This window comes from Lissotriton vulgaris, chromosome 5 (genome assembly GCF_964263255.1).
Source record: "Lissotriton vulgaris chromosome 5, aLisVul1.2, whole genome shotgun sequence".
NCBI lineage: Eukaryota > Metazoa > Chordata > Amphibia > Caudata > Salamandridae > Lissotriton > Lissotriton vulgaris.
In genome coordinates, this window is record NC_141693.1 from 583,745,681 (window position 1) to 583,763,111 (window position 17,431).

A 17,431-nucleotide genomic window follows, 5' to 3' on the forward strand; every position below is an offset into this window, starting at 1 on the left:
GGGTAGTGCAGTGGTGTTTGTGTAGTGTAGGGGGTTGTGCTGGGGTAGATTTAAGGTTTAGGGTAGTGCAATGGTGTTTGGGTAGTGTAGGGGATCATGCTGGGGTAGTATTTTAAGATTTAGAATAGTGCAGTGGTGAATGGGTAGTGTAGGTGGTTATGCTGGTGGTAGATTTAGAGTTTGGGGTCGTGCAATGGTGTTTGTGTAGTGTAGGGGGTCATGCTTGGGGTAGTGTTTTAGGGTTTAGGGTAGTGCAGTGGTGTTTGGGTAGTGTAGGGGGTCGTACTGGAGGTAGTGTTTTGGGTTTAGGGAAGTGCAGTGGTGTTTGTGTAATGTAGGGATCATGCTGGGGGTTGTGTTTTAGGGTTTAGGGTTTTGCAATGGTGTTTGTGTAGTGTAGAGGGTCGTGCTGGGGGTAGATTTAGAGTTTAGGGTAGTGCAGTAGTGTTTGTATAGTGTAGGGTGTCAGGTTGTGGGTAGTGTTTTAGGCTTTAGTGTATTGCAGTGGTGTTTGGGTAGTGTAAGGGGTGTAGGGGTTGTACTGGAGGTAGTGTTTTGGGTTTAGGGAAGTGCAGTGGTGTTTGTGTAGTGCAGAGGGTTGTGCTGGGGGTAGATTTAGTGGTTAGTGTAGTGTGGTGGTTTTTATGTAGTGTAGGAGATCGTGCTAGTGTAGTGTTTTAGGGTTTAGGGTAGAACAGTGGTGAATGGATAGTGTAGGGGGTTGTGTTGAGGGTATATTTAGGGTTTAGGGTAGTGCAGTGGTGTTTGTGTAGTGAAGGGGGTCATCCTGGGGGTAGTGTTTTAAGGTTTAGGGTAGTGCAGTGTTGTTCGTCTAGTGTAGGGGTTAGTGTTTTAGGGTATAGGGTAGTGCTGTCGTTTTTGGGTAGTGTAGGGGGTCATGCTGGGGGTAGACTTAGGGTTTAGGGTGGTGCAGTGGTATTTGTGTAGTGTTTGCGGGTTCGTGCTGGGGGTAGTGTTTTAGGGTTTAGGATGGTACAGTGTTGTTCGTGTTGTGTAGGGGGTCATGCTGGGGGTAGTGTTTTAGGGTTTAGGGTAGTGCAGTGGGATTTGTGTAATGTGGGGGGTAGTGTTTTAGGGTTTAGAGTAGTGCAGTGGTTTTTGTGTAATGTAGTGGATTGTGCAGGGGGTAGTGTTTTAGGGTTTAGGGAAGTGCAGTGGTGTTTGTAAAATTTAGGGGACATGCTGGGGGTTGTGTTTGAGGGTTTAGGGTAGTGCAATGGTGTTTGTGTAGTGTAGGGGGTTGTGCTTGCTATATATTAGGGGTTTAGGGTAGTGCAGTGGTGTTTATGTTAGTGTAGGGGGTCGTGCTGGGGTAGATTTAGAGTTTAGGGTAGTGCAGTGGTGTTTGTGTAGTGTAGGGGGTCATGCTGGCGTAGTGTTTTAGTGTAATGCAGTGGTGTTTTGGTAGTGTAGGGGGTCGTGCTGGGGTAGATTTAAGGTTTAGGGCAGTGTAGTGGTGTTTGTGTAGTGTGGGGTCTTGCTGGAAAAGTGTTTTAGGGTTTATGGTAGTGCAGTGGTGTTTGGGATGTGTAGGGGTTTGTGCTGGGGGTAGATTTAGGGTTTAGGGTAGTGCAGTGGTATTTGGGTAGTTTAGGGGTCATGCTGTGGGTAGATTTAGGATTTAGGGTAGTCCAGTGGTGTTTTTGTAGTGTTTGGGGGTTTGTGGTTGGGGTTAGTGCTTTAGGGTTTTCGGGTAGTACAGTGGGGGTTAGTGTAGTATAGGGGGTTACGCTGGGGTAGTGCAGTGGCATTTGTGTAGTGTATGAGGTAGTGTTTTTTAGGGTTTATGGTAGTGCAGTGGTGTTTGGATAGTGTAGGGGTTCGTGCTGGGGGTAGATTTAGGGTTTAGGGTAGTGCTGAGGTGTTTGTGTAGTGTAAGGGGTCGTGGTGGGAGTAGTTTTCTAGGGTTAAGTATAGTGCAGTGGTGTTTGTACAGTGTAGAGGGTAGTGTTTTAGGGTTTAGGGTAGTGCAGTGGTGTTTCGGTAGTGTAGGGGTCGCGCTGGGTAGTATATGGGGTTGTGCTGGGGTAGTGTTTTACATATTTTACAGAACAATGGTCCCTACTTATAAGCAGAATGCATTTCAAGCAGATAATCAAAACACCTAATAAGTGTAGTGTTTACTGTCCAGCCGGACAGAAAGCTTTTAATTAAGCGTATTAATTCGGTAATACAAAAAATGTAAGAACACACAATAACAAGTGGGCACAGCCGTGACCCACAACATATAAGACAAAACAACGAAAGCAATGGCCAAAGGGCAAAGCTACAATAGGTCTGTGAACTTGTATTCAGTTTTTACAGACATGGATTTTCAGAAAACCAAAACTTTGCATTTTTACAATATTCCTGTGTCATATTGCATAAGAGGTTTTTTCTAAAAGTCGACAACGTTTTGGTAGTGTTTTACGGCTTATGGTAGTACAGAGGTGTTTAGGTAGTGTAGGGGGTGGTGCTGAAGTAGTGTTTTAGTGTTCAGGGTAGCACAATATTGTTTGGGTAGTGTAGGGGGTCATGCTGGGGGTAGTCTTTTATGGTTTGGGAAGTGCAGCCGTGTTTGGGTAGTGTAGGGGGTCGTGCTGAGAGTAATGTTTTAGGGTCATGCAGTAGTGTTTGTTTAGTGTAGGGGTCGTTCTGGGGTAGATTGAGGGTTTAGGGTAGTGCAGGGGTGTTTGTCTAGTATAGGGGGTCGTGGAAGGGGTTGATTTAGAGTTTAGCATAGTGCAGTGGTGTTTGGATAGTGTCGGTCGTTCTGGGGGTAGATTTAGTGTTTAGGGTAGTGCAGCAGTGTTTGGTAGTGTAGGGGGTTGTGCTGTGGGTAGATTTAGGGTTTAGGGTAGAGCATTGGTGTTGTGTAGTGTTTGTGGATTTGCGCTGGGGGTAGTGTTTTTTGGTTTAGGCTAGTACAGTGATGTTTGTGTAGTGTAGGGGGTCATGCTGGGAGTAGTGTTTTAGGGTTTAGGGTAGTTTAGTAGTAATTGTATAGTGTAGGGGTAGTGTTTTACGCTTTAGGGTAGTGCAGTGGTTGTGTAGTGTAGGGGGTCATGCTGGGGGTAGTGTAATAGGTTTTAGGGTAGTGCAGTGGTGTTTGTGTAGTGTAGGGGCAGTGGTTTAGGGTTTAGTGTAGCGCAGTGGTGTTTGGGCAGTGTAGGGGTCGTGCTGGGGGTAGATTTAGAGTTTAGGGTAGTGCAGTGGTGTTTTGATTGTATAGGGGGTCATTCTGTGATAGTATATTAGGGGTTAGGGTAGTACAGATGTATTTGGGTAGTGTAGGGGGTCGTGCTGGGGTAGTGTTTTAGGGTTTAGGGAAGCGCAGTGGTGTTTGTGTACTATAAAAAAATACCAGAGGAACTGTGGGAGTGAAAACTTTCATCTCCTAGGGGCACGGCAGACACTTTAATGAAACAAAAATGGAGAGAACACAGTCAGGTACATTACAGAATAGATTAATGTACATACATCAATGTCACCTGACACCTCAGTCCAGAGTCTTTTCTCCAACATTAAATTAATCATGTAGTCTGTTTTCGCTATGGCGTAGTTCTGCCGTCTGGAATAAACAAATGTCCCCTCTGTGTCTATTCCACGGAGTCCACTAACAATCCAATTTTTGGGGGCATCTTCTACGTTTGAATACATCCTTCTCTGCAACCATGTCTCTGTCCATATCAGCGGCCCAATGCACTACCCCAGCATCTCTCCCGCACCCCACTTCTGAGCAAGATTTTGTTTAGCATTGGCCCATCCCAATGAAACCCATGACTGCTCAGTTTGGACGAGGTCGGTGACATCCCAGATATTTAACAGACATGGCTTTGGGCCGCTGTGAAGGCTTTATCCCCAGGGATTTTTAATTGTTCTGTGACAGCCTTCCAATAGACCTGGGCGATTAGCATTCCCACACTTTATGAAAGGTTACCGTCTGGTGACATTGTCTAAGGCAGTAAGGGTCAGTCCTCCTACCCATCTTGACCAATTCCCCTGCAGTGAGATAGACTTGATGAAGGATTTTGAGTTGGACCAATTGCAGTCTCATGTGAATGGCCACCCCTCTAGGGGAAGCCAAGGCATCACGCCACTCCTCATCCTAATGCCCCAAGGTCGGACTCCCAATACTGTTGCAAGCGCTTCAGGAGATCAGGGCAACTATTGTTTAGTTTTTTTGTATGTGTGGGAGATGGCCTTCTTGGCCATAGGGTTGAGTATCAATCTGTCTTCCAGTGGGGAAGCATTGGGGAGAGGGTCTCCCCTTGGTATTGCTGCTTTGAGCGCATGACTGATCTGCAGATATCCGAATATTTCAGATTGTGCCAGTTCGTATTCTTTTTGCAGGTCAGTGAAAGTTATTAACCTCTTAGTAGTCCACATGTCCCCCACCCGTGATATACCTATGAGGTCCCACTTATCAAACCTGAGTATGTTCCAAAATGTCTGAATTGATCGGGTTCCCGGAGTGGGGTAGTTTGTGTAATTCTATTATGCTAGCCCAGTTTTTTATTGACTTTGTTCCAGGTTTTAACCATTCGTGCCATCGGTCCAGTAAGTCCTAGTCAATGGGGATTCATGTAAAACGCTCAGTTATATCCTCCCTGTCCCATAAGCCACCAGTCAGTACGAAAACTCAGGTCTTAACTGTCTCCATGGGCCCAGCAGTTGACCACCACTAGATGTGATGCTTGATAGTACAACGGAGGTCAGGCAGTGCAATTTCTCCATCATACCACCCCGCCAATAGCTTTTGTATTGCTAGACGTGGAGCCCGACCATCCCAAAGCAAGGTGCGCATCCCACCATCATAGTTAGAGAAGTAGGAGTCGGGAATCTTATTGGGTTTTTTGCAGTACATAAAGGAAACGGGCAATGCCAGCATTTTAAAAAGAGCAGCACATCCCAAAAGAGTAAGGGGGAGGGAGTGCCAGTGTAAAAGGTAGATGCGAAAGTTCATCAAGAGCTCTTGTAAATTTTCTTCATAAAAGCGGGAAGGATCTATCAATATATAAATGCCCAGGTATCGAAAACCCTCCGATGCTATCGGGCTTTGATAGTCCTGTCTATGCTCGGTGATGAGCCACGGAGTAGATGGGACTGCCTGGATGCCGGCGGGAAGGCAGCATTAATTTTGCTTGACCGGTCGGTGACATTTAACACTGTCCCCTACTCCCTCCTCCTCTCGCAGATTAACTGAGATAGGGGTGTCTGGTGCTGTTTGAGGATGGCTCAGATCACTTTTTAGAAGGACGGGCTCAGCAGATATGGCTTCCACCATCCTCTTCTTCTTCCCAAGCAGTGATTACGGGAGATCCACAGGGGTCTTCCCTTAGCCCCCTCCTTTTTGATATTTATGTCACACCTTTGGTGTACCTGGCAGAGGAACTTAGCGCCAAGGTCATGGCCTATGCGGAAGACACTCAGCTCCTCTTCACTTGGGATAAGAATGTTGAATCTGTCTCCTCTGTTTAACATTGTCTGTCCTCTATTTTCCATTGGCTAGCCGCCGCACAATTTAAGTGCAATGAAGATAAACCGGAGATTCTCCTATATGGAAAGTTTCTTTTGCATTTTAGAGAAACTCTTTGGCCCCGAGTTCCCCATCCCCACATTTTAGGGAAGCTCACTATGAACCTGGGGGTGTGGTTTGAGGAACATAATTCCTTCACCACACAGATTAAGACACTTGCTGGGACTTGCTTTGGCCTTTTGAAATCTTTGAGGAAATGATCCCTTCTCCTGCCTAGGGTGGTGAAAGTGTCTGTCATTTGCGCCCTTTTTCTTGTCTTGGCTGGACTATGCCAATGCCATGTGTGTGGGCTTCCCGAGCTAGCTGTTAAAAAAACTCCAGGTGGTCCCGAATGCGGCAGCTTGACTCCTCCTTAAAATTCCCACTAGGACTAGCATGAAACCCCACCTGCGTTCTCTGCACTGGCTTCCGGTAGATGACCGGGTCAAATTTATATCTTTGGTCATAGCCCATCACGCTCTTCATGGACATTGCCCCATCTACTTGCAAAAACTCTTTGCCTTTTACACTCCAGGGCGTTATATGCTTTCCTTGTCACAGCACCTCGCTCAGGTTCCCCGATTTAAATGTCAGAGGCTTGGAGGCAGCTGTCTAGTGCGGAAAGCAGCTGTTGCCTCAAATGCTCTACCCCACCCATTCAGAATATTCAGAACCTGCTGATCTTCAAGAAAAACCTGAAATTATATCTTTTTGTATAAATCTCTGATGGTTACCCCTCTCTGTTTCGTGCCAGGACACTCTTGAGTATCTGTGCGCAATACAATTTAAATTAACATAACATAACATATATTTGTGATTTGGACCAGTTGGTCGTATAGCCCGAATGATCACCGAATATGCGAAAGATATGGAGAATACAGTGGAGGGCACGTGTTGGAGAAGCCTTATATAACAGTACATCGTCTTCATATACTGATATTTTGTCCTTGTGATTCTCGGTCCATTTAAGCCCCAAACTGATGGGTATTTTAAAAAACCCATGAAAACATATTTTCACAAAGAAATTAAAAATGTTAAATTGAGAGAAAAAACAAATGAAATGATGACATATGGTCACATCAAGTGTCCTGTGTGATCATGTGAAGTGAAGAATAACTGACATCAGTATTGGCATGTGTGTTATTGTGAGCATGTTAAACAGTCCTAGCCTTACTGATTAAGAGCCAAACCCCCTCTAGTTGAATTGTTTCTGTTTTAAGTATGAGTCCGACGTGCCTGTTTTGTCCTTGTAACGATTTGCCATTTTGTCTTTGAAATCTTGAGTAACGGGATGAGCTGTTTCTAGGCAATTTGGTTTACGAAATTCATTGAGAATTTTATAGAATTCTTTATTTGCACATTTAGCATTTTGATTTCTGTCTGAATAGTATTTTTTCTTCGCTTTTTTGATAGCTGACATATGATCAGTTAATTTTCTGTAGGTGCAGTTTGTCTTGGTTGGCATTTGTTTTGAGACAGGCACATTCCAGCTTTCTCATCTGCTGTTTTATCTCTTTTATCCCTGTATTTCTCCAAGGTGCTTGTATTCTTTTGTTCTGGTGTGTGGTTTTATTTTGTAGGAGGACATCAAATGTTTCCTGTAGCTACTTATATAGTTTCTGAATAGAGTTGTTTCTTGATCTTGACTGGATGTTAGTTGAGTTTCTAATTGTTCCAAATTGAGTTTGTTCCATGGTTGATAAGTGGATGCACTTAAGGTGGTTTTAGGTGTGTCACTTAGGGTTTTTTTATGTTGGAAGGCAAGCAAATGGTGGTCTGACCATGTGACAGGAGTCATCTTTGAAAGGTAACTAGTTTTGTATTAGCAAAAATTACATCTAGGATGTGTCCAGCGATGTGTCTAGGTTTGTGAACGATCTGATGCAGGTTCAATGCCTCTAGGCCAGCGATGATTGTTTTTGGATGGGGCACATTTGGTTTGGCAAATGTAATGTTTGGAGTGCAATGTTATCAGGTTTGAAACAATGTCTAGAAGTGCATCTTGCAGGGTGGCCTTGACAGGTGGAGGTCTGGAAAGGAGTAGGAAGTTACAGGAGTAAGTCAGTGCCGGATTGCATCTGGTAAAAAGGACCTCATAATGTTTTATGCAGACATCGTCAACTTTAGTGCTATGTAATGTTTGTCTGAACACAACAGCTAAGCAACCTACTTCTTTGGCTATACGATTTATGAATAGTATGTCTAGATTTGCGTTAGTGAGAAGGTTGTGGATTTCATGTTTGTTCTTAAAAATCGATCGAGCATTTAATAGTAGACAGTTTATAGAATGTGCTTTGGAGATAGTGTGACTTTGTTTAGTAGAAGAGTGCACAGTATTTTTTGGGCTTGCAGCTGGTGTGTCCTTAATGTTGATATTAGGTATATGAGGAAACAATCATGTGGATTTTCTGTATCTGGTTCTTCATCCAGCAGGCTAAGAAGGCATTTTGATGGGTCTGCATGCATAGGTGGCGGAGATGGTGTTTGAGAGTGAGTTGGTGTACTGTGTTGTTTATGTAGTGTAATCGTGTTCTGCAGTAGACATGGAGAAGTGATTTTGTGAGGTGTGGTATGCTGCTTTTTTTGTTTGTGTCTGTTTAGGGTGGAAGGTGTATGACTTAAGGGTGGTGGTGCAGCATGTGGGTCATGTATCTTAATTGTCCAATGGATTTGAGGCAGTTAAAAGAAAGTTGCTGTGATGCTGTACATATGTTGGGTGTGGGGAAAGAGAAAAATCTTGGTATTGTAGTTTGTTCATTTGTGTAATTTGAAAGGTGTGTGTATGCTTGAAGTTTACGATGGTGACTATTAGTAGATGTTGTGCTTGAGAGATTTTGTTGTGCTGGTGTTCATGATATGTTTTGCTTTTGAGGAGTAGTGAAAGGAGATGTAGATGTATTTGTTTTATGAGATGGATTTGTTAGAATAGTATTTGCGAGTGAAAGTTATAAGGTAAAGGGGTTGGTGATGTGTTTGTGAGTAGAGTGTATGTTGTGTGTAAGAGGGGATAAAATAGAGCTGTGAATGCTTGTCTTAGACTTGTTTGCTGCAAGGCTTAATATCTGTGGTGCAGTGGAGTGTAAGTATTGCGTGGTTGTCTTATTGTGGACGAAAAAAGAGGAGGTCCTTGGTTGAAAAATTGATGGAAGGCTGAGTATAGGTTTGTTAGTGAGAAAAGGGGTTCTGTTAGAGCAGGGAGTGTGTGTCTGGTTGGGATATAGTTCAGTGTGGTGTAGAATTGTGTTGTATTGTTCATGAGTGGATTAGCTAGTGGTATAGGATAAAGTTGTGCATTATTTGTAGGTAATGGTACAAATGTGTGATAGCTGGGATGCAAGGGTGTATAGGTGTGGTTTGTGAAGTTTTGTAGTGGGTGTTGAGACGTAAAGTTTTATATAGGGTTAATTTGTTGTAAATGAGTAGAGTACATGTGTTGTGAGTATGTTAATCTGGTTGTGGGTGGTGTAGGGTGGGTGCTGGTGTATATGAATTTGGGCATCAATATTGGCTCTAGCCCGACCAGTCTAAAACAGTCACTCACCCTTGTCCTCTCCGCCCTTAACCTCAATGCCCAGACTGAGACGCCCTGAACCCTGGCCTTATATAGCCCAAGTAATCAGGTGACCCCTTTGGACAATGGGAACCCTAGCCGAAACCCTAAGCAATCACAACACTACCCCTAAGTCCTAGGACCAATAGAAGACTAAGACCATACAACCAATCATATCCCTTGTCTAAGCACTCATCAGGCACAGAACCCTAAACCCTATGTCCAATATAAAACCCATACCTCAACCCTAGTCTCAACCCTATTCCCAGCAACCAATCACATACAGAAAACCCTAAGCCCTATGTCCAACAGAATGCCTAACCCTAGCCCTAGTCCCAACCCAAGTCCCAGTAGCCAATCACACAGGAAACCCTAAGCCTTACATCCAATGGAAAGCCCAGTCGCAGGAACCAATCCAAACTGTTAAACCTATCCACCATCAGATCACTAACCCTAAGCACTACATCAATTGAATCAATGACCCGGGAACCAATCAGTACCCTCAAATACCCAACTAATGAGACCACTAACCCTAATCCAATAGAAAAACAGATGGAACCACCAATCAGTGGACACATGTAGCATCCAATAGCTGACTATATAAGGTGCCTGCGACCTCAGGAAAGGTTTGCTGGATAGGGAGTTGGAAGCTACTCCTCAATTAAAAATCACCTAGGAGACAGACAGACTCAATCCACACTTTGGACTTCTGCAGGTAGGTGCCTAACAAACGTAGCCCTCTAACAATACTGTTTGTACAAAACTTTACTCACTCTCCAAGCCAAAAGGGGATGACAATGTGCTTGCTATATTTTACACCTGCATGTTTTCTTATGTTACTAAAATGTTATTTGTCTTCTCCAATGCAATTCAGATGCTAACAGCCGTACCCAGGAATGATATTCCTAAATCTGCTATTTTTTCATGTTTAGAAAAAAACCGGAATATGTGTCAGCAATATAACTAAGTTATACAAAGTAAAACATGCATTTTAAATTCTCCCTTTTCTTTTATGGTTGTGTGAAAACGGACACATAATTACGCATTAACATCATAAAGGTGACGTTTATAATTTGAAAATGGACCTTTTCTGGATACATGAGCACAAACTGACTCATGCGGAGAAGAGGCATGAAAAAAATACATCGTTTTTTCATAACTTCATTAAGGGTGAAGTTAGGGAAAACTTTAGTGGGTGATTCGTGTTAAGATCTGATAGTTTATTCTTTCCACTTTTATGGAAGTATTTAATCTGACCACAAGGAATATTAAAGACTTTCAATCACTTAAGAAATGCTTGAGCAGACAATAATTTCCTAAATCTGATTTCCTGCTGTGTTTCTATATTTAGGCAATCAGAGTCAAGCAGCAGATCATCTCGCTGCATTGTCGCAGGGGCATAACATACCAGACAAAATCCCCATGTAATCAGACTCCACTAACAAAGAAGAGCACTTATGAACTGGACAAGTAGTGAAAGGAGATAAGTAAAAACAGTAAGCTAACAGATAAAATCCAGATAAAAAGGGTGCTTTCAGCTGTGAAAAAGAAACAAATATGCAGACTTTGGCAATGATTATTTCTTGTGGTATTCCACCCTTTTTTTTCTTCAGCTAAAACGCCCAACATGCGTTGACCCTTCATTTTCTCTGTCACCTAATATTTAAGGTTTATTGTGAAGTATAGATGAAATAGACAATCTTGATGGAAAAGTTTTAAATGTCTCTGTATTTTTCATTTGGTGTGGAACTGATCTTGGACCTATTACAGGTCAAACAGCATTCATCATCCTTATTTTTCATTTTCTATTAAACTGGACATTTCATAATTAAGATATATTGTTAAGACTCTTGGTATAACTGTAGTGCATAAAACGTGCAGCATATGGCCAGGTCTCCTTCTATCTGGATGAGAAGGCAAGTAACGTACAGAAGATAATTGGACTCAAGCTTGCAATACTGCTAGGCCTAATCTGAGGTGGCATGGTGGGCTAAACAGCGATGAGTTGGTATGCTACCCCGAGCAATTGCCAGTGGTTAGATTTATTGCAAGCATCCTCCCATCAACTTTTGTATGTTTGATGTACCGCCCTACACGGCCAGGAGTATGACCAGACATAAGTCCCTTGCTCACTTTGTCACTGGAACTAAGCTACATCTGACTGAAGAGCCTACATCAGAGCAAAACTGGTCATGGGTTGCTCATGCTCTGATTCAGAGAGGAGCTGGATTAGCTGTTTGGACTTAACTGTTAGTAATTGAGCAGGGCCAAGACGTAGTTGCATATGGCTGGGTCTAATCTGAGATGCCATTTTAGGCAAAGGAATGATGGTTTGGAATGCTATCCTATGCGATTGCCAGTGGTTAGACTTATTGCAAACATTCTCCCATCACCATTTGTGTGTTTGATGAGAAAACACCTAAGCTTTGTTTTAATCTTCCTGGGACTAATCAACAACTTGCATCTTGAGTCAAGAAGCGTAGCAAATATGGACTTCTGTCCGTGTATACACACACTCAAGGTGCCACAATAAAACACGTTATTGGTTGGAATGCTTACAAATGTCTCAGTCAGACAACCTTTCAGGCTGCATTCAATCCATTGTTGTTTTTGCTCACTTTGCCAATCCAGAAATAGACTAGCCATATCCATAGGGACATTGATCCTGCTATAATGGAAACAGTCCAAGCCATTCTACCAGTCCACATCAATTCTAGGTGGAATACAAATAATCAAAGAGTGATTTTGGTGAATTGAGGTGAAGCGGGAGACTGCAATTTTCAAACATTCCACAAATCATCTTTTCTTCACTGCTCTGAAGAATATCAATATGATAAATTATATTAATTCAATTTAAAAATTGTTTATTAGAAGGATGTGCAACCAGCCTTGTTGTGGCACGCTTGTGAACAAAGTGGTTTTATAACTTTGTTCTGCACATTTTTCTGATCTTTAAAGATCTACAGCTTTGTCTTCTGTGCATATTAGTGCAAATAGAAGCATGTCAGGTTTCGATTTGAATTCAGCTCAACATCTGGGTCTCTTTGATTTTTTTACAACTACTCTTTTTTTAAAAAAATATTTTTATTAAGTTCTTGGCAGAGAATCAATGACATAATGATTACCAAATATCCGACATGTAAATCTAAACATACTAAACTGAAAATACACTGAAATTGCCCGAGATAGGTACAGATCAAACAAAAGATTGTATTTAAACAAAAACATACTGTCCGAGATCCCGGATATCCAGCGTTATACGCTTTTCTCAGTCAAAGTAATCTTTCCAGATTTTAGTAAATTTACGTAAAGCTCCAATCCTTTTTGCATACCTCAATTCACTATTTCTAACTCTCTTGATTTTTTGAAAACATTCATCTGCAGTTGGAATTATTTCTGATTTCCAATATTTAAGAATAAGAGATCTGGCAATTGCAACAATGATGTACAAAAGCTTCACCAAGGAATCTTCCAAATTAAGCTCTGGATCAACCCCAAGTATAATCAAATTATTATAGTTATCGATCTTAAAATGTAAATATTGAGACAATATAAAAAACATATTTTCCCAGAAAACCTTGATTTTGGGACAAAAGGCAATAATATGGGACCAATTAGCCAAATCAGGTTGAGTGCATCTAAAACAATTAGACGTTGCATTACTATACATTTTGGACATCGTTGCCGGTGTATAATACAATAGCCATTTGCTAAAGAAAAGCATACGTCTCCAGTTTGCCCCTCTAAGGACCGTGAAGTTTAATTTATTTAGTGTTGTCCAGTTTATTTCCTTTAAATTGAAGTTTTCATGTTTCTGCCATTTATTTATCGCTTTGGCACTCAGATCCTCCTCCCTATTTTCTGCCAAACTTTTCCTCCATGTTCCCGCCCTCTTGAATACTGGGGACCAAAAGATATTGTTCGTTAAATTAGAAATCTGGCTTAATTGTGTTATATCAATAATACTCAGTAACCTATACAGCGCTACATATGAGCCCATAAGAAGAAAATTACCGCTTATTAACACTGCCATCTCATCTGGAGTCAACCAGACTCCAAATTTAATACAATTTGATAAGTTAATGAACCCATATCTTGCCCAGGTAAGTGTAATGTCTAATTCTAATCTGGTCCCTAATCTAAAAACAGCCTCTCTTAATGGAGTTACTAGGGACAGGAGAGAGAGTGAGTACCTTTTCAGCATAACATCTCGCTTTTTAAGAAACCAACGCAAAGTCTTGTATCTAACTAATTTGGGGGATTTAAAAATCGCGAGAGGAGAAGGTATTTTGGATTCTTTGCAGATTAAATCAAAAAAAAAATTAATAAACAATACATCTCCAAGTGCTGGATATTTAAATCTCGAAAGATACTGCACAAAATATGCATAGTAATAGTCTTTTTCATTTGGTAGGCCCAATCCACCGTGATCCTTATCTACACATAAGGTTTCTATAGCTAATCTTGGAGTCTTTTTTGCCCAAATGAAGGCTGAAAAAAGAGATTCAATCTTGGAAAAAAAAATGCCTGGAAGGGAACAAGAAATGGTTGAAAACAAAAAGTTGAAAAGTGGGAGTATTGACATCTTAATTAATGCCACTCGGCCCAAAATAGATAAAGGAAGTGTATCCCATTTTAGGAACATAGCACGGACTTTCCTAATCAAGGGTTCAAAATTAAGCGTATATAGATCACGTACTGTAGATGAAAAATAAACCCCTAGGTATCTTTTGGGTTTATTAGTTATACATCTCCGAATATCTGGATGCAGGTCCGGGTTGTTATTCCCGCTAATAATAATCTCAGTTTTCCGCTTATTAATACGATACCCCCCCAATGCTTCAAATTGTGAAAAAATGAGAAAGGCTTGTTCTTGTGACTGCATATCGGATTTCAACAGAAGCATAATATCATCTGCGTACAGTTTGATCTTATCCATACCATCTATCGGTGGAGAAATATTTTTATTTTTTCTTATTGCAGATGCTAGAGGCTCGATAAAAAAAGCAAAAAGAGTGGGGGAGAGAGGGCAACCTTGTCTCGTTCCTCTTTGAACAGGAATAGACCCAACCATCAATTTATTGATTAGAATATGGGCTTTTGCTCCCTGGTACAAATTTCGAATCAAAGTGATGACTTGAGAAGGTATACCAAATCGATATAAAATAAAAAAAAGAGTGTCCCAAACTACTAAATCAAAAGCTTTTTCTGCGTCTAAAAGAAGAATTAAAGCTGATACCTTCGAGTTTCAAAAAAATCTAGTGCTTCTGCTAAATAATGTGTGTTAGTGAGCAGTTGGCGGCCAGTTATAAATCCATTCTGATCTGTATGAATTAACTGTGACGCAACCTTATTGAAACGAATAGAAAGCAATTTTGTAATGATTTTGTAATCCGAGTTTAATAAAGTTATAGGTCTATAGGAATTTGGGTCTTTTGCAACTTTTCCTTTTTTCACAAAGCTAACCACTGTACCATCATAGAAAGATGTCGAAATTGGTCCCCCCTGAAGCATTGAATTTACTAATAAAAGAAGTATTTCTGAAAGAGAGCCAAAAAAGGTGACAAAAAATTCGGCTGGAAAACCATCTGGGCCGCAAGCCTTACCATGTGGCAAGTTTTTAACTACCTGCTCCAATTCTTTAATAGAGAAAAGAGAAGCCATTGCTTCTTGATCCATATTGGAAAGTGATGGAAGAGAGTATTTATCTAGAAATACATTTAAACTAATTTGGTCCAAAATATGGGAAGAAGAGTAGATAGTTTCGTAATGGGTTAACATAATTGCTCCTATTTCTGCCTGATCTGAGGTATCTTCTCCGGTGGTAGGCGATTTTAGAGAACGAATCAGATTGGCTGCGGCTTGTTCTTTTACTTGCCATGCCAAAAATTTTCCAGTAAAGTTGCTATTCTCATAGGATTTCTGCGCTTGCCTATAAAAGATTTCCTCACTTTTTAAGAAATAGTGAGCACTCAGTTCACGTTTTGCTGCATTTAATAGGTTTTTTAACTCTACTGAGGGATTATAATATTTTTGATGTATTAAGGCTTGTATTTTTTGCTGTAGCTGGTTTTTTGTATCACGAAATATAGCTGCCTCCCTTGCGTCCCTACTAATAATAACGCCCCGTATATACGCCTTCAAGGTGTCCCATATAATATGAATTGGTGCTGTCCCCATATTTCGTTCTACAAAATCCTTAATCTCTGCCTGGACAGACATAACCCAAGGTTCATCATTCAAATAGGATTTATTAAAGACCCATCGTTTCACCACATTAGTCCTTGCGTCTAGCTCAATTTCAAGGACAAGCATTGCGTGATCGGAGAAGCCATTATGTAAAAACTTATGATCTCGACTGGTAAGTATTGAGGAAATTAGAAAAAAATCTATGCGAGAAAAATGACTTGTGCCTCCCCGACCAGCATGTATATTCTCTTTTATGAGGGTTTGCTAACCGCCAACATTCAGCTAGATCTAAAGTCCTAATATTGTTAAGAATAATCTGATAAGATTTAGGTTTAGACTGCTTTTTTCCGCCCAGAGTTGAATCAAATTGTGGGTTCATCAATATATTAAAGTCCCCTCCAATAACTATATCCCCGTTGACCATAAGGAGAGATTGAAACATTTCTTCATATATTAAAGGGCAATCGTTAATGGGAGCATAGAAGTTCACAAAAGTAATGGGAGATGGTCTATTCTTAAGTTTACAGTTAGCCCAGCACCAACGGCCCTGTGTATCTGCTTCGGTAAGAATTATTTCTGCCTCTAATTTCTTACTAAAGAATAGTGCAACCCCCCGCTGGGACTCTGAAAAGAAAGAGAAACCTCGATAGTCGGCCCATCCTTTAAACATGGAAAATGTATCTGCCTTAGAAATTGCAATATGAGTCTCTTGTATCATAATAACTGCAGGGTTCTCTGTTAGAATCCATGCCTCTATTGCCCTCATTTTCTTCTTATTATTGAGACCGTTAACATTAAAAGAAATAATTTTCAGACCCAACTTAGACATAGTTCAAACATATAATTAAGGTACATAGCGTGCATTTCAGCCCTTATTTCCCCAAACTTCTTAGAACCATCCACACTGTGCTTACAAAATGTGTTAATCATCAAACAAAAATAGCACAATGCACCGTCTCTCCACCAAGAACACTTTTTTAAAAAGTTTTTTTCCCCCTACCCCCCCCTTGCCTGTGGCCCCCTCCTAACTCACTATCCATTCCCCCCACGCTTGCCACAGCACCCTTTCTTTTAACCCTGGGGTGTAGTGATAGAACACTCCCTAACCCCTGGACCCGTGCTCCTTCCTCCCCTCCCAAAACCAAAGAGTATAGCCATAATGGCGTATAAGAGTAAAAAGAGAAGTACAAAATTAAACTGTTCTATCACTATTATACACTTTGCATTTCGTGCAGCAAATCCTGTGCTTCCTCAATATCGGATAGTAGATAGAATTTACCCTTAATCAGAACTCTAAGTTTAGATTGTTGTGCTATCATCGCCTGAGCCCCTTGAGCCTTAAACAGTTGGAGCATCTTTACAAATTCTTTCCTGCGTCTGGCCGCAATAGCTGACATATCTGAGAATATTCGGCATTTCACCGTAGCATTCACAGGAAATTGTCTTTGTTTAATAGCCCTAGACAATATTTGTTCCTTTACCCTAACGTCTGCAAAATTTAGTACAATAGTACGCGGAAGAGTAGAGTTCGGAAATGGTCGAGCAGGAACTCTGTGGGCTCTTGTTATAGTGAGGTCTCCTTTATATTCCGGTATCACCCCTTGTTGTAGAAAAGAGGTTACCCATGCCAATGTATCTGACCCCTCAATTCCTTCCGGAACTCCTACGATACGTAGGTTGGACCTCCTATTATAGTTTTCCAACTCATCAAGTTTTAATTCAAGAGCCCTTGTGGTTTTTATAGTCCCTTTAGTGTCTTTTTTAACTTCCACCATTTGATCTTCCAGTGTTGAAATCCGTTCTTCTACTTCCACTAAGCGGGCTGGGAAAGTAGATACTAATTCCTCAATTTTGTCCATTTTATCCAGTCTCTGGTGGATTGCCGAAAGTTCTGCATTTTGCGACCTTTTTATTTCTCTAACTTCATCGAGAATCAGGTTGAGCATATCCTTTACAGACATTCGCATCTCTCCCTCTGTTTCCGTATTCATCTCAAGCAAGGGCCCAAGGTGGTCCGCCGCTCCCCCTTTTGCCCCCCCTCCTGCTTCCATATCGAAATCTTGAAGTGGCACTGTTGCTGCACTTAATGTATCTATCGTTTTGTCTTTAGAGGTAGAGCTATCGAGTGCTAGCTTTGAGTCATGAGCAGAATTAGTGAGAGATACCAAGTTTGA